The following is a 15,678-nucleotide window of genomic DNA, read 5'->3' as shown; positions in this document are numbered from 1 at the left end:
TGAAATAGACACAGCAAATTTTTGAACGCTTACTTTCGAAACTCTGGGCCGAAATATAGCCCCACTTCACTTTAAGACTGAAATAGTAGCCGAGACCGCCTTAGACGCATCGTGATTTTGACCAACTTCGGCTTGAGTTGCCAGAACTTAAGGGACTCTAAACTAACTCATGATGGCCTTGGTTTTCAGTTAAATTGAGAGAGCAAAACTTTTTGAACGCTCACTTTCGAGGTTCTGGGCCGAAATATACAGCCACGTCACTTTAAGACTAAAAGAGTAGCCGAGACTGCTTTACGCGCATCGTGGTTTTGAGAAACTTCGGCTCGATTTCCCGGGACTTGGGGGAAATTTTGATGTCCCGGACACTGTAAACAATCTGCTGATGTGGCTTGGTTTGCGGTGAAATGGACACAGCAAAACTTTTTGAACTTTCACTTTCTAGCTTCTGGGCCGAAATGTAGCCCCAGTTCACTTTAAGAATGAAAGAGTAGCCGAGACCGCCTTACGCGCATCGTGATTTTGACAAAATTCGGCTCGATTTCCCCGAACTTGGGCGATATTTTCCAGTCCCGAGGAGTCTAAACTAACTCCTGATGGCCTTGGTTTGCAGTGAAATGAACACAGCAAAACTCTTTGAACTTTCACTTTCTAGCTTCTCGGCCGAAATATAGCCCAGTTAACTTTAAGAATGAAAGAGTAGCGTAGACCGCCTTACGCGCATCGTGATTTTGACAAAATTCGGCTAGATTTCCCCAAACTTGGGCGATATTTTCCAGTCCCGAGGTGTCTAAAGTATCTCCTGATGGCCTTGGTTTGCAGTGAAATGAAAAAAGTAACACTTTTTGAAGGCTTATTTTCGAGCTTCTGGGATGAAATATAGCCCCACTTCACTTTAAGACTGAAAGAGTAGGCGAGACCGCCTTACGCGCATCGTGACTTTGAGCAACTTCCGCTCGATTTTCTAGAATTTTGGCGATATTTTCAAGTCCCGGGGACTCTAAACTAACTGCTGATGGCCTTGGTTTGCAGTGAAATGGACACAGCACATTTTTTTGAACGCTCACTTTCGAGCTTCTCGGCCGAAATATAGCCCTACTTTACTTTAAGACTGAAAGAGTAGCCGAGACCGCCTTACGCGCATCGTAATTTTGAGCAACTTCGGCTCGATTTCCCGGAAGTTGGCGAATATTTTCAATTCCCGGGGAAGCTAAACTAACTTCCGATGGCCTTAGTTTGCAGTTAAATGGACACAGTAAAACTTTTGGAACGCTCACTTTCGAGCTTCTGGGTCGAAATATAGTACCAGTTCACTTTAAGACTGAAAGAGGAGTCGAGAAAGCCTTACGCGCATCGTGATTATGGGATACTTCGGCTCGATTTCCCGCAAATAGGGGGTTATTTTCTAGTCCCGGGGACTCTAAACTAACTCCTGATGGCCTTGGTTTCGTGTGAAATGGACACAGGAACACTTTTTGAACGCGCACTTTCGAGCTTGCTGGCCGAAATATAGCCCTACTTCTTTTTAAGACTGAAAGAGTAAGCGGGAGCGCCTTACGCGCATTGTGATTTTGAGGATCTTCGGCTCGATCTGGCGAAACTTGGGAGATATTTTCCAGTCCCAAAGTCTCTAAACTCACTCCTGATTGTCTAAGATGTGAGTGAAATAGAGACAAACATTTTTGAACCCTTACTTTCGAGCTTCTGGAGGTAAATCTAAGCCCACTTTACTTTAAGACTGAAAGAGTAGCCGAGACCCCCTTAAGCATATCGTGATTTTGACTAACTTCGGGTGGATTTCCCGTAACTTGGGGGATATTTCCAGTCCCTTGGACGCTAAACTAAGTCGTGATGGCCTTGTTTTGCAGTGAAATGGACACAGCAAAACTTTTTAAACACTCAGTTTCGAGCTTCTGGGCCGAAATATTGCCCCACTTCCCTTTAACACTGAAAGAGTAGCCGAGACCGCTGTACGCGCGTCGTGATTTTGACCAACTTCGGTTAAATTTCCCAAAACTTGGGGGATATTTTCCAGTCCCGGGGACTCTAAACTGACCCCCGACGTCCTTGGTCTGCAGTAAAATGGACACAACACAACTTTTGGAACGCTCACCTTTTGAGCTTCTGGGCCGAAATATAGCTCCACTTCACTTTAAGAGTGAAAGAGTAGCCGAGACCGCCTCACGCCCATCGTAATTTGGACCAACTTCGGCTGGATTTCCCGGAACTTGGGGGATATTTTCCAGTCCCGCGGACTCTAAAGTAACTCGTGATGGCCTCGCTCTGGAGTGAAATGGACACAGCACAACTTTTTGAACGCTCACTTTCGAGCTTTTGGGCGGAAATATTGCCCCAGTTCACTTTAAGAATGAAAGAGGAACCGGGACCGCCTTACGCGCATCGTGATTTTGACCAACTTTGGCTGTATTTCCCGGGAAATGGGGGATATTTTCCGGTACCAGGGACTCTAAACTAACTCCATAGTGCCTTGGTTTGCAGTGAAATGGACACAGCACAACTTTTTGAACGCTCACTTTCGAGCTTTTGGGCGGAAATATTGCCCCAGTTCACTTTAAGAATGAAAGAGGAACCGGGACCGCCTTACGCGCATCGTGATTTTGACCAACTTTGGCTGTATTTCCCGGGAAATGGGGGATATTATCCGGTACCAGGGACTCTAAACTAACTCCATAGTGCCTTGGTTTGCAGTGAAATGGACACAGCACAACTTTTTGAACGCTCACGTTTGAGCTTCCGGGTCGAAGCATAGCCCTACTTCACTTTAAGACTGAAAGACTAGCCGAGACCGCCTTACGCGCATCGGGATTTTGGGCTACTTCGGCTCGATTTCCCGGAACTTGGGAGATAATTCCCAGTCCCGGGCTCTCTAAACTAATTCCTGATGGCCTTGCTTTTCAGTGAAATGGACACAGCCAAACTCTTTGAACGTTAACTTTCGAGCTTCTGGGCCGAAATATAGCCACACTTCACTTTAAGACTGAAAGAGTAGGCGGGACCGCCTTACGCGAATGGTAATTTTGCCGAACTTCGGCTTGATTTCCTGGGACTTGGAGGATATTTTCCAGTCCCGGAAGCTCTAAACTAACTCCTGAATGCCTTGGTTTTTAGTGAAATGGACACAGGTAAAAGGGGCCCACGCTAAGTTTCCAGGTTGTAGGCCGAAATAGAGCCCCACTTTATTTTAAGACTGAAAGTGTACACGAAACCGCCTTAAGCGCATCGAAATTTTTAGCCGCTTAGGCTCGATCTGCCAAAACTTGGGGGATATTTTCCAGTCCCGGGGACTCTACCCTAACTCTTGATGGCCTTAGTTTTCAGTAAAATGGTCACAAGTAACAGGAGCGCACACTCGGTGTCGAGCTTCTAGGCCGAAATGTAGCCCCAGTTCCTTTTAAGACTGAAAGAGTAAACGAAAGTGTCGTACGCTTATCGTAATTTTAAGAAAGTATGGCTCAATTTGCCGAAACTTGGAGGATAGCTTCCAGTCTCGAGGATTCTAAACTATCTCCTGATGGACTTAGTTCTTAGGGAAATGGACACAGGTAAAAGGAGAGCACGCTCGGTGTCGAGCTTGTAGAACCGAAATATAGCCCCACTTCATTTTCGGAGTAAACGAGTAGCCGAGACCGCCTTACGCGCATCGTGATTTTGAGCATCTTTGGCTCGATTTGCCGGAATTCGGGGAATATTTTCCAGTCCCGAGGACTCTATGCTAACTCCTGATGAACTTAGTTTTCAGTGATATGTACACAGGCAAAAGGAGCGCACGCTCGGTGTTGAGCTTGTCGGCCGAAATATAGCCCCACTTCATTTTAAGACTGAAAGAGTAGCCGAGACCGCCTTACGTGCATCGTGGTTTTGAGCAACTTTGGCTCGATCTGCCAGAATTTGGGAAATATCTTCGAGTCCCAAGGACTCTAAAATAACTCCTGATCGCCTAAGATGTCAGTGAAATGGACACAGGTAACATTAGCGCACGGCCGGTCTCGAGCTTCTAGGTCGAAATATAGCCCCCCTTAATTTTAAGACTGAAAGAGTAGCCGACACCGCCTTACGCGCATCGTGATTTTGGGCCACTTTTGCTCGATTTCCGGGAAGTTGGCGAATAATTTAAAGTCCCGGGGACGCTAAACTAACTCCCGACGACCTTGGTTTGCAGTTTAATGAACACAGCAAAACATTCTGAACGCTCACCTTCGAGCTTCAGGGCCGAAATATAGCCCTTTTTAAATTTAAGACTGAAAGAATAGCCGAGAGCCCGTTACGCGCATCGTAATTTTCATCAACTTCGGCACCATTTCCAGGAACTTGGAGAATATTTTCCAGTCCCGCGGACTCTATACTAACTCGTGATGGCCTTGGTTTGCAGTGAAATGGACACAGCAAAACTTTTTGAACGCTCACTTTCGAGCTTGTGGGCCTAAATATAGCCACACTTCACTTTAAGACTGAAACAGTAGCCGAGACCGCGTTACGCGCATCGTGATTTTGATCAACTTCTGCTCGCTTTCCTGGAACTTGGGGAATATTTCCCAGTCCCGGGGACTCTAAACTAACTCCTGATGGCCATGGTGTGCAGTGAAATTCACACAGCACAAGTTTTTGAACGCACACTTTCGAGCTTCTAGGCCGAAATATAGTCCCACATCACTTACGACTTAAAGAGTAGCCGAGACCGGCGTGCGCGCATCGTGATTTTGACCAACTTCGGGTCGATATTCCGGAACTAGGGGGATATTTTCCAGTCCCAGGGACTCTAAACTAACTCTTGATGGCCTTGGTTTGCAGTGGAATGGAGAGAGCAAAACTTTTTGAACGCTCACCTTCAAGCTTCTGGGCCGAGATATAGCCCACTTTAATACTGAAAAAGTAGCCGAGACCGCCTTATGCGCATCGTGATTTTGACAAACTTCGGGTGGATTTTCCGGAACTTGGGGGATATTTTCCAGTCCCTTGGACGCTAAACTAGGTGCCGATGGCCTTGTTTTGCAGTGAAATGGACACAGCAAAGCTTTTTAACCGCTCACTTTCGAGCCTGTGAGCCGAAATATAGCCATACTTCACTTTAAGACTGAAACAGTAGCGGAGACCACGTTTCGCGCATCGTGATTTTGATCAACTTCGGCTCGATTTCCCGGAACTTGCGAAATATTTTCCACTCCCGGGGACTCTAAATTAACTCGTGCTGGTCTTGGTTTGCAGTGAAACGGAAACAGAAAAAGTTTTTGAACGCATACTTTCGAGCTTCTGGACCGAAATACAACCCCACTTCACTTGAAGACTGAAAGAGTAGCCGAGACCTCCTTACGTGCATCGTGATTTTGAGCAACTTCGGCTGGATTTGCCGGAACCAAGGGGATATATTCCAGTTGTGAGGACTCTAAACTAATTCCTGATGGCCTTGGTTTGCAGTAAAATGGACCCAGCAAAACTTTTTGAACGCTCAATTTCGAGCTTCTGGGCCAAAATATAGCCCCCCATTACTTTAACACTGAAAGAGTAGCCGAGACCGCCTTACGCGCATCGTGATTTTGACAAACTTCGGGTGGATTTCCCGGAACTTGCGGGATATTTTCCAGTCCCGGGGACTCTCAACTAACTCCTGCTTCTCTTGGTTTGCAGTGAAATGGACACAGCGAAACTTTTTGAACGCTCACTCTCGAGCTTCTGGGCCGAAATAGAGCCCTATTTTACTTTAAGACTGAAAGGGTAGGCGAGACCGTCTTGAGCGAATCGTGATTTTCACCAATTTCGCGTTTATTTCCCGAAACTTGGTGGATATATTCCAGTCAAAGGGACTCTAAAGTAACTTCTGATGGCCTTGGTTTTCAGTGAAATGGACAGAGCACAACTGTGGAGCTTCTGGGCAGAAATATAGCCCCACTTTACTTTAAGACTGAAAGAGTAGATGAGACCGCCTTACGCGCATCGTAAATTTGACGAACTTCAAATTGATTTCCCGGAACTTGGGGGATATTTTGCAGTCCCTTGGACGCTAAACTAAGTCCTGATGGCCTTGTTTTGAAGTAAAATGGGCACAACAAAACTTTTTGAACCCTCACTTTCTAGCTTGTGGGCCGAAATATAGCCACACTTCACTTTAGAACTGACACAGTAGCCGAGACCACGTTACGCGCATCATGAATTTGATCAACTTCGGCTCGATTTCCCGGGACTTGGGGGATATTTTGCAGTCCCTTGGACGCTAAACTAAGTCCTGATGGCCTTGTTTTGAAGTAAAATGGACACAACAAAACTTTTTGAACGCTCACTTCCGAGCTTCTGGGCCGAAATATTGCCCCACTTCACTTTAAAACTGAAAGAGTAGCCGAGACCACCTTACGCACATCGTGATTTTGACCAACTTCGGCTCGATTTGCCGGAACTTGGGGGATATTTTCCAGTCCCAGGGACTCTAAACTAACTCCTGATTGTCTTGGTTTTCAGTGAAATGGACACAGCGAAACTTTTTGAACGCTCACTCTCGAGCTTCTGGACCGAAATATAGCCCCACTTTACTTTAAGACTGAAAGAGTAGCCGAGACCGTCTTGCGCAAATCGTGATTTTGACCAACTTCGGGTCGGTTTCCCGGAACTTGGGGGATATATTCCATTTCCCCGGGCTCTAAACTAACTCCTGATGGCCTTGGTTTTCAGTGAAATGGACAAAGGAAAGCTTTTTGAACACTCTCTTTGTAGCTTCTGGGCCGAAATAGAATCTCACTTCACTTTCAGACTGAAATAGTAGCCGAGACCGCCTCACGCGCATCGTGAGTTAGACCAAGTTCAGCTCGATTTCACGCAACTTTTGGGATATTTTCCAGTCCGGGGGACTCTAAACTAACTCCGTATGGCCTAGTTTTGCACTGAAATGGGCGCAGCATAACTTTTTGAACGTCCACTTTGGAGGTTGTGGGCCGAAATATACCCCCACTTCATTTTAAGACTGAGAGAGTAGCCGAGATCGCCTTACGCGCATCGTGATTTTGACCTTTTTCGGATCGATTTCTCGGAACTTGGGGGATATTTTCCAGTCTCGGGGACTCTAAATTAACTCCTGATCGCTTTGCTTTGCATTGAAATGGACAGCGCAAAACTTTTTGAACGCTCACTTTCGAGCTTGTGGGCCGAAATATAGCCACTTTACTTTAAGACTGAAACAGTAGCCGAGACCGCATTTCGCGCATCGTGATTTTGATCAACTTCGGCTCGCTTTCCCGGAACTTGGGGAATATTTTCCAATCCCGGGGAAACTGAACTCACTTTTGATAGCTTTGGTTTGCAGTGAAATGGACAGAGCAAAACTTTTTGAACGCTCACTTTCGAGCTTCTGGACAGAAATGTAGCCCGACTTTACTTTAAGACTGAAAGAGTAGCCGAAACCGCCTTACGTATATCGTAATTTTGACGAAGTTCGGATGGATTTCCCGGAACTTGGGGTATATTTTCCAGTCTCTTGGACGCTAAACTAAGTCCTGATGGCCTTGTTTTGAAGTGAAATGGACACAGCAAAACTTTTTGAACGCTCACTTTCTAGCTTTTGGGCCGAAATATAGGCACACTTGACTTTAAGACTGAAACAGTAGCCGAGACCACGTTACGCGCATCATGAATTTAATCAACTTCGGCTCCAATTCCCGGGACTTGGGGGATATTTTCCAGTCCCGGGGACTCTAAACTAACTCCTGATGGCCTTGGTTTGCATTAAAATGGACACAGCACAATTTTTTGAAAGCACACTTTCGAGATTCTGGGCCAAAATATAGCCCCACTTCACTTAAGACTGAAGGAGTAGCCGAGACCGCCTTGCTCGCATCGTGAGTTTGACAAACTTCGGCTCGATTTCCCGGAAGTTTGGGGATATTTTCCAGTCCCGGGGACCCTAAACTAACTTTTGATCGCTTTGGTTTGCAGTGAAATGCACACAGCAAAACTTTTTGAACGCTCACTTTCGAGCTTCTGGACAGAAATATAGCCCCACTTCACTTTAAGACTAAAAGGGTTGCGGAGACCGTTTTGGGATCATCGTGATTTTGACCAACTTCAGCTCGATTTACCGGAACTTGGGGAATATTTTCCAGTCCCAGGGACGCTAAACTAACTCGTGCTGGCCTGGTTTTACAGTCAAATAACACAGCGAATTTTTTTGAACGTTCACTTTTGGGCTTGTGGGCCGAAATATAGCCCCACTTCACTTTAACACTGAAACGGTAGCCGATACCGCATTTCGCGCATCGTGATTTTGATCAACTTCGTTTCGATTCCCCGGAACTTGGGGATTATTTTCCAGTCCCGGGGACTCTAAACTAACCCATGATGGCCTTGGTTTGCAGTGAAATGGACAAAGCAAAACTTTTTGAACGCTCACTTTCGGGCTTGTGGCCCGAAATATACCCCCACTTCACTTTAAGACTCAAAGAGTAGCCGAGACTGCCTTACGCAAATCGTGATTTTGACCAACTTCGGCTCGATTTCCTGGAAGTTTGGGAATATTTTCCTGTCCCGGGGACTCTAAACTAGCTCCTGATGGCTTTGGTTTGCAGTGAAATAAACACAGGGAAACTTTTTGAACGCTCACTTTCAAGCTCCTGGGCAGCAATAATGCCTCACTTCACTTTAAGACTGAAAGAGTAAGCGAGACCGCCTAACGCGCACCGTGATTTTGACCAACTTCGGCTAAATTTCCCTGAACTTGGGGGATATTTTCCAGTCCCGAAGACTCTTAAGTAACCCCTGATGGCCTTCGTTTGCATTGAAATGGATACAGCAAGACTTTTTGAAGCTCACTTTTGAGCTTCTGGGCCGAAATATAGCCCCACTTCACTTTAAGACTGAAAGACTAGCGAAGACCGTCTTGCGCGCATCGTGATTTTGACCAACGTCTTCTCCATTTTCCGGAACTTGGGAAATATATTTCAGTCCCGGGGACTCTAAACTAGCTCCTTTTGGCCTTGGTTTGCAGTGAAATGGACACAGCAAATTTTTTGCAGCGCTCACTTTGGAGCTTCTGGACCGAAATAGAGCCCCACTTCAATTAAAGACTGAAAGAGTAGCCGAGGCCGCCTTAGGCGCATCGTGATTTTGACCAACTTCGGCTTGAGTTGCCAGAACTTAAAAGATATTTTCCAGTCCCGGAGACTCTAAACTAACTAATGAAGGCCTTGCTTTTCAGTGAAATTCCGAGAGAAAAACTGTTTGAACGCTCACTTTCGAGCTTCTGGACCGAAATATAGCCCTACATCACTTTAAGACTGAAAGAGTAGCCGAGACCGCCTTACGCGAATCGTTATTTTGACCAACTTCGTCTCGATTTCGCGGAACTTAAGGGATATTTTCCAGTTCCGGGCACTGTAAACTACTTCCTGAGGGCCTTGCTTTGCAGTGAAATGGGCACAGCATAACTTTTTGAACGGTCACTTTCGAGCTTCTGGGCCGAAATATACAGGCACGTCACTTTAAGACTAAAAGAGTAGCCGAAACTACTTTACGCGCATCATGATTTTGACAAACTTCGGCTCGATTTCCCGCAACTTGGGGGATATTTTGATGTCCCGGAGACTGTAAACCATCTCCTGATGTGGCTTGGTTCGCGGTGAAATGGACACAGCAAAACTTTTTAAACTTTCACTTTCGAGCCTCTGGGCCGAAATATAGCCCGAGTTGACGTTAGAGAATGAAAGAATAGCCGAGACCGCCTTACGCGCATCGTGATTTTGACCAACTTTGGCTCGATTTCCCGGGAAATGGGGAATATTTTCCGGTACCGGGGACTCTAAAGTAACTCCTGATTGCCCTGGTTTGCATTGAAATGGAGAGAGCAAAACTTTTTCAACGCTCCCCTTGGGGCTTCTGAGCCGAAATATAGCCCCACTTCAGTTTAAGACTGAAAGAGTAGCCGACACCGTCTTACGCGCATCGTGATTTTGACCAACTTCGGCTCGATTTCCCGAAACTTCGGGTATATATTCAACTCCCAAGGACTCTAAACTAACCCCTGATGGCCTTGGTCTGCAGTGAAATAGACACAGCAAATTTTTTTAACGCTTACTTTCGAAATTCTGGGCCGAAATATAGCCCCACTTCAATTTGAGACTGAAATAGTAGCCGAGACCGCCTTAGACGCATCGTTTTTTTGACCAACTTCGGCTTGAGTTGCCAGAACTTAAGGGATATTTTCCAGTCCCGTGGACTCTAAACTAACTCATGATAGCCTTGGTTTTCAGTTAAATTGAGAGAGCAAAACTTTTTGACCGCTCACTTTCGAGCTTCTGGGCTGAAATATACAGCCACGTCACTTTAAGACTAAAAGAGTAGCCGAGACTGCTTTACGCGCATCGTGGTTTTGAGAAACTTCGGCTCGATTTCCCGGGACTTGGGGGAAATTTTGATGTCCCGGACACTGTAAACAATCTGCTGATGTGGCTTGGTTCGCGGTGAAATGGACACAGCAAAACTTTTTGAACTTTCACTTTCTAGCTTCTCGGCCGAAATATAGCCCCAGTTCACTTTAAAAATGAAAGAGTAGCCGAGACCGCCTTACGCGAATCGTGATTTTGACAAAATTCAGCTCGATTTCCCCGAACTTGGGCGATATTTTCCAGTCCCGAGGAGTCTAAACTAACTACTGATGACCTTGGTTTGCAGTGAAATGAGCACAGCAAAACTTTTTGAACTTTCACTTTCTAGCTTCTCGGCCGAAATATAGCCCCAGTTGACTTTAAGAATGAAAAAGTAGCCGAGACCACCTTACGCGCATCGTGATTTTGACAAAATTCGGCTCGATTTCCCCGAACTTGGGCGATATTTTCCAGTCCTGAGGAGTCTAAACTAACTCCTGATGGCCTTGGTTTGAAGTGAAATGAACACAGTAACACTTTTTGAAGGCTTATTTTCGAGCTTCTGGGATGAAATATAGCCCCACTTCACTTTAAGACTGAAAGAGTAGGCGAGACCGCCTTACGCGCATCGTGATTTTGAGCAACTTCCGCTCGATTTTCTAGAATTTTGGTGATATTTTCCACTCCCTTGGACGCTAAACTAACTGCCGATGGCCTTGGTTTGCAGTGAAATGGACGCAGGTAAACTTTTTAAACGCTCAGTTTCGAGCTTCTGGGCCGAAATACAACCGTATTTCACTTTAAGACTGAAATAGTAGCCGAGACCGCCTTACGAGCATCGTGATTTTGACCAAGTTCAGCTCGATTTCCTGGAACTTGGGGGATATTTTCCAGTCCGGTGGACGCTAAACTAACTCCTGATGACGTTGGTTTGCAGTTAAATGCAGAAAGCGTAACTTTTTAAAGGGTCACTTTCGAGCTTCTGGGCCGAAATATACCCCCACTTTACTTTAAGACTGAAAGAGTAGCCGAGACCGTCTTACGCGCATCGTGATTTTGACCAACTTCCGTTCGATTTCCCGGAACTTCGGGGATATATTCCAGTCCCGGGGACTCTAAACTAACTGCTGATGGCCTTGGTTTGCAGTGAAATTGAAACAGCACATTTTTTCGAACGCTCACTTTCGAGCTTCTCGGCCGAAATATAGCCCTACTTCACTTTAAGACTGAAAGAGTAGCCGACACCGTCTTACGCGCATTAGGATTTTGACCAACTTCGCGATTTTCCGGAACTTGGGAAATACATTCCACTCCCGGGGACTCTAAACTAACTCCTGATAGCCTTGGTTTGCAGTGAAATAGACACAGTAATTTTTTCGGCCCAGCTTGTGGGCCGAAATAAAGCCACACTTCACTTTAAGACTGAAGGAGTAGCCGACACCGCCTTAAGCGCACCGTGATTTTGACCAACTTCGGCTCGATTTGCCGGAACTTGGGGGATATTTTCCAGTCCCGGGGACTCTAAACTAACTCCTGATTGTCTTAGTTTTCAGTGAAATGGACACAGCAAAACTTTTCGAACGCTCACTCTCGAGCTTCTGGACCGAAATATAGCCCCACTTTACTTTAAGACTGAAAGAGTAGAGACCGTCTTGCGCAAATCGTGATTTTGACCAACTTCGGGTCGGTTTCTCGGAACTTGGGGGGTATATTCCATTTCCGCGGGCTCTAAACTAACTCCTGATGGCCTTGGTTTTCAGTGAAATGGACAAAGGAAAGCGTTTTGAACACTCTCTTTGTAGCTTGTGAGCCGAAATAGAATCCCACTTCACTTTCAGACTGAACTAGTAGCCGAGACCGCCTCACGCGCATCGTGAGTTAGACCAAGTTCAGCTCGATTTCACGCAACTTTTGGGATATTTTCCAGTCCGGGGGACTCTAAACTAACTCCGGATGGCCTTGGTTTGCACTGAAATGCGCACAGCATAACTTTTTGAACGCCCACTTTGGAGCTTGTGGGCCGAAATATAGCCCCACCTCACTTAAGACTGAAAGAGTAGCCAAGATCGCCTTACGCGCATCGTGATTTTGACCATTTTCGGATCGATTTCTCGGAACTTGGGGAATATTTTCCAGTCTCGGGGACTCTAAACTAACTCCTGATTGCCTTGCTTTGCATTGAAATGGACAGCGCAAAACTTTTTGAACGCTCACTTTCGAACTTCTGGACAGAAATATAGCCCGACTTTACTTTAAGACTGAAAGAGTAGCCGAAACCACCTTACGTATATCGTAATTTTGACGAAGTTCGAATGGATTTCCCGCAACTTGGGTTATATTTTCCAGTCCCTTGGACGCTAAACTAAGTCCTGATGGCCTTGTTTTGAAGTGAAATGGACACAGCAAAACTTTTTGAACGCTCACTTTCTAGCTTGTGGGCCGAAATATAGGCACACTTGACTTTCAGACTGAAACAGTAGCCGAGACCACGTTACGCGCATCATGAATTTGATCAACTTCGCCTCCAATTCCCGGGACTTGGGGGATATTTTCCAGTCCCGGGGACACTAAACTAACTCCTGATGGCCTTGGTTTGCATTGAAATGGGCACAGCACAATTTTTTGAACGCACACTTTCGAGATTCTGGGTCGAAATATAGCCCCACTTCACTTAAGACTGAAAGAGTAGCCGAGACCGCCTTGCTCGCATCGTGAATTTGACCAACTTCGGGTCGATATTCCGGAACTTGGGGGATATTTTCCAGTCCCAGGAACTCTAAACTAACTTCTGATGGCCTTGGTTTGCAGTGAAATGGACAGAGCAAAACTTTTTGAACGCTCACCTTCGAGCTTCCTGGCCGAAATAAAGCCCCACTCTACTTTAAGACTTAAAGAGTAACCGAGACCACCTTACGCGCATTGTGATTTTGACAAACTTCGGGTGGATCTCCCGGAACTTGGGGAACATTTTCCAGTCCCTTGGACAATAAACTAAGTCCTGATGGCCTTGTTTTGCAGTGAAATGGACACAGCAAAACTTTTTGAACGCTCACTTTCGAGCTTGTGGGCCGAAATATAGCCACACTTTACTTTAAGACTGAAACAGTAGCCGAGACCGCATTTCGGGCATCGTGATTTTGATCAACTTCGGCTCGCTTTCCCGGAACTTGGGGAATATTTTCCAGTCCCGGGGACCCGAAACTAACTTTTGATGGCTTTGGTTTGCGGTGAAATGCACACAGCAAAACTTTTTGAAAGCTCACTTTCGAGCTTCTGGACAGAAATATAGCCCCACTTCACTTTAAGACTGAAAGGGTAGCCGAGACCCCTTTGGGAGCATCGTGGTTTTGACCAAATTCAGCTCGATTAACCGGAACTTGGGGAATATTTTCCAGTCCCAGAGACGCTAAACGAACTCGTGATGCCTTGTTTTTCAGTCAAATAACACAGCGAAACTTTTTGAACGCTCACTTTCGGGCTTCTGGCCCGAAATATAGCCCCACTTCACTTTAAGACTGAAACAGTGGCCGATACCGCATTTCGCGCATCGTGATTTTGATCAACTTCGGCTCGATTCCCCGGAACTTGGGCAATATTTTTCAGTCCCGGGGACTCTAAACTAACCCATGATGGCCTTGGTTTGCAGTGAAATGGACACAACAAAATATTTTGAAACCTCACTTTCGGGCTTCTGGCCCGAAATATAGCCCGACTTTACTTTAAGACTGAAAGAGTAGCCGAAACCGCCTTACGTATATCGTAATTTTGACGAACTTCGAATGGATTTCCCGGAACTTGGGGGATATTTTCAAGTCCCTTGGACGCTAAACTAAGTCCTGATGGCCTTATTTTGAAGTGAAATGCACACAGCAAAACTTTTTGAACGCTCACTTTCTAGCTTGTGGGCCGAAATATAGGCACACTTGACTTAAAGACTGAAACAGTAGCCGAGACCACGTTACGCGCATCATGAATTTGATCAACTTCGGCTCCAATTCCCGGGACTTGGGGGATATTTTCCAGTCCCGGGGACTCTAAACAAACTCCTGATGGCCTTGGTTTTCATTGAAATGGACACAGCATAATTTTTTGAACGCAGACTTTCGAGATTCTGGGACGAAATATAGCCCCACTTCACTTGAGACTGAAAGAGTAGCCGAGACCGCCTTGCTCGCATCGTGAGTTTGACAAACTTCGGGTCGATATTCCGGAACTTGGGAGATATTTTCCAGTCCCAGATAGTCTAAACTAACTCCTGATGGCCTTGGTTTGCAGTGAAATGGACAAAGCAAAACTTTTTGAACGCTCACCTTCGAGCCTCCTGGCCGAAATAAAGCCCCACTTTACTTTAAGACTGAAAGAGTAGCCGAGACTACATTACGCAAATCGTGATGTTGAACAACTTCGGCTCGATTTCCCGGAAGTTTGGGGATATCTTCCAGTCCCGGGGACTCTAACCTAGCCCCTGATGGCTTTGCTTTGCAGTGAAATGGACACAGGAAAACTTTTTGAACGCTCACTTTCGAGCTTGTGGGCCGAAATATAGCCACACTTTACTTTAACACTCAAACAGTAGCCGAGACCGCATTTCGCGCATCGTGATTTTGATCAACTTCGGCTCGCTTTCCCGGAACTTGGGGAATATTTTCCAGTCCCGGGGACTCTAAACTAACCTTTGATAGCTTTGGTTTGCAGTGAAATGCACACAGCAAAACTTTTTGAAAGCTCACTTTCGAGCTTCTGGACAGAAATATAGCCCCACTTCACTTTAAGACTGAAAGGGTAGCCGAGACCGCTTTGGGAGCATCGTGATTTTGACCAACTTCATCTCGATTTCCCGCAGCTCGGGGAATGTTTTCCAGTCCCAGGGAAACTAAACTAACTCGTGATGCCTTGTTTTTCAGTCAAATAACACAGCGAAACTTTTTGAACGCTCCCTTTCGGGTTTCTGGCCCGAAATATAGCCCCACGTCACTTTAAAACTGAAACAGTGGCCGATACCGCATTTCGCGCATCGTGATTTTGATCAACTTCGGCTCGATTCCCCGGAACTTGCGCAATATTTTTCAGTCCCGGGGACTCTAAACTAACCCCTGATGCCCTTGTTTTGCAGTGAAATGGACACAGCAAAACTTTTTGAACGCTCACTTTCGGGCTTCTGGCCGGAAATATAGCCCCACTTCACTTTAAGACAGAAAGAGTAGGCGAGACCACTTTAGGGGCATCTTGATTTTGACCAACCTCGGCTCAATTTCCCGGACCTTGGGGCAAATTTTCCTGTCCCGGGGACGCTAAACTAACTCCTGATGGCCTTGGTTTTCAG

Source organism: Orbicella franksi, chromosome 7, assembly GCF_964199315.1.
Source record: "Orbicella franksi chromosome 7, jaOrbFran1.1, whole genome shotgun sequence".
NCBI lineage: Eukaryota > Metazoa > Cnidaria > Anthozoa > Scleractinia > Merulinidae > Orbicella > Orbicella franksi.
This window is presented reverse-complemented; position numbering follows the sequence as displayed.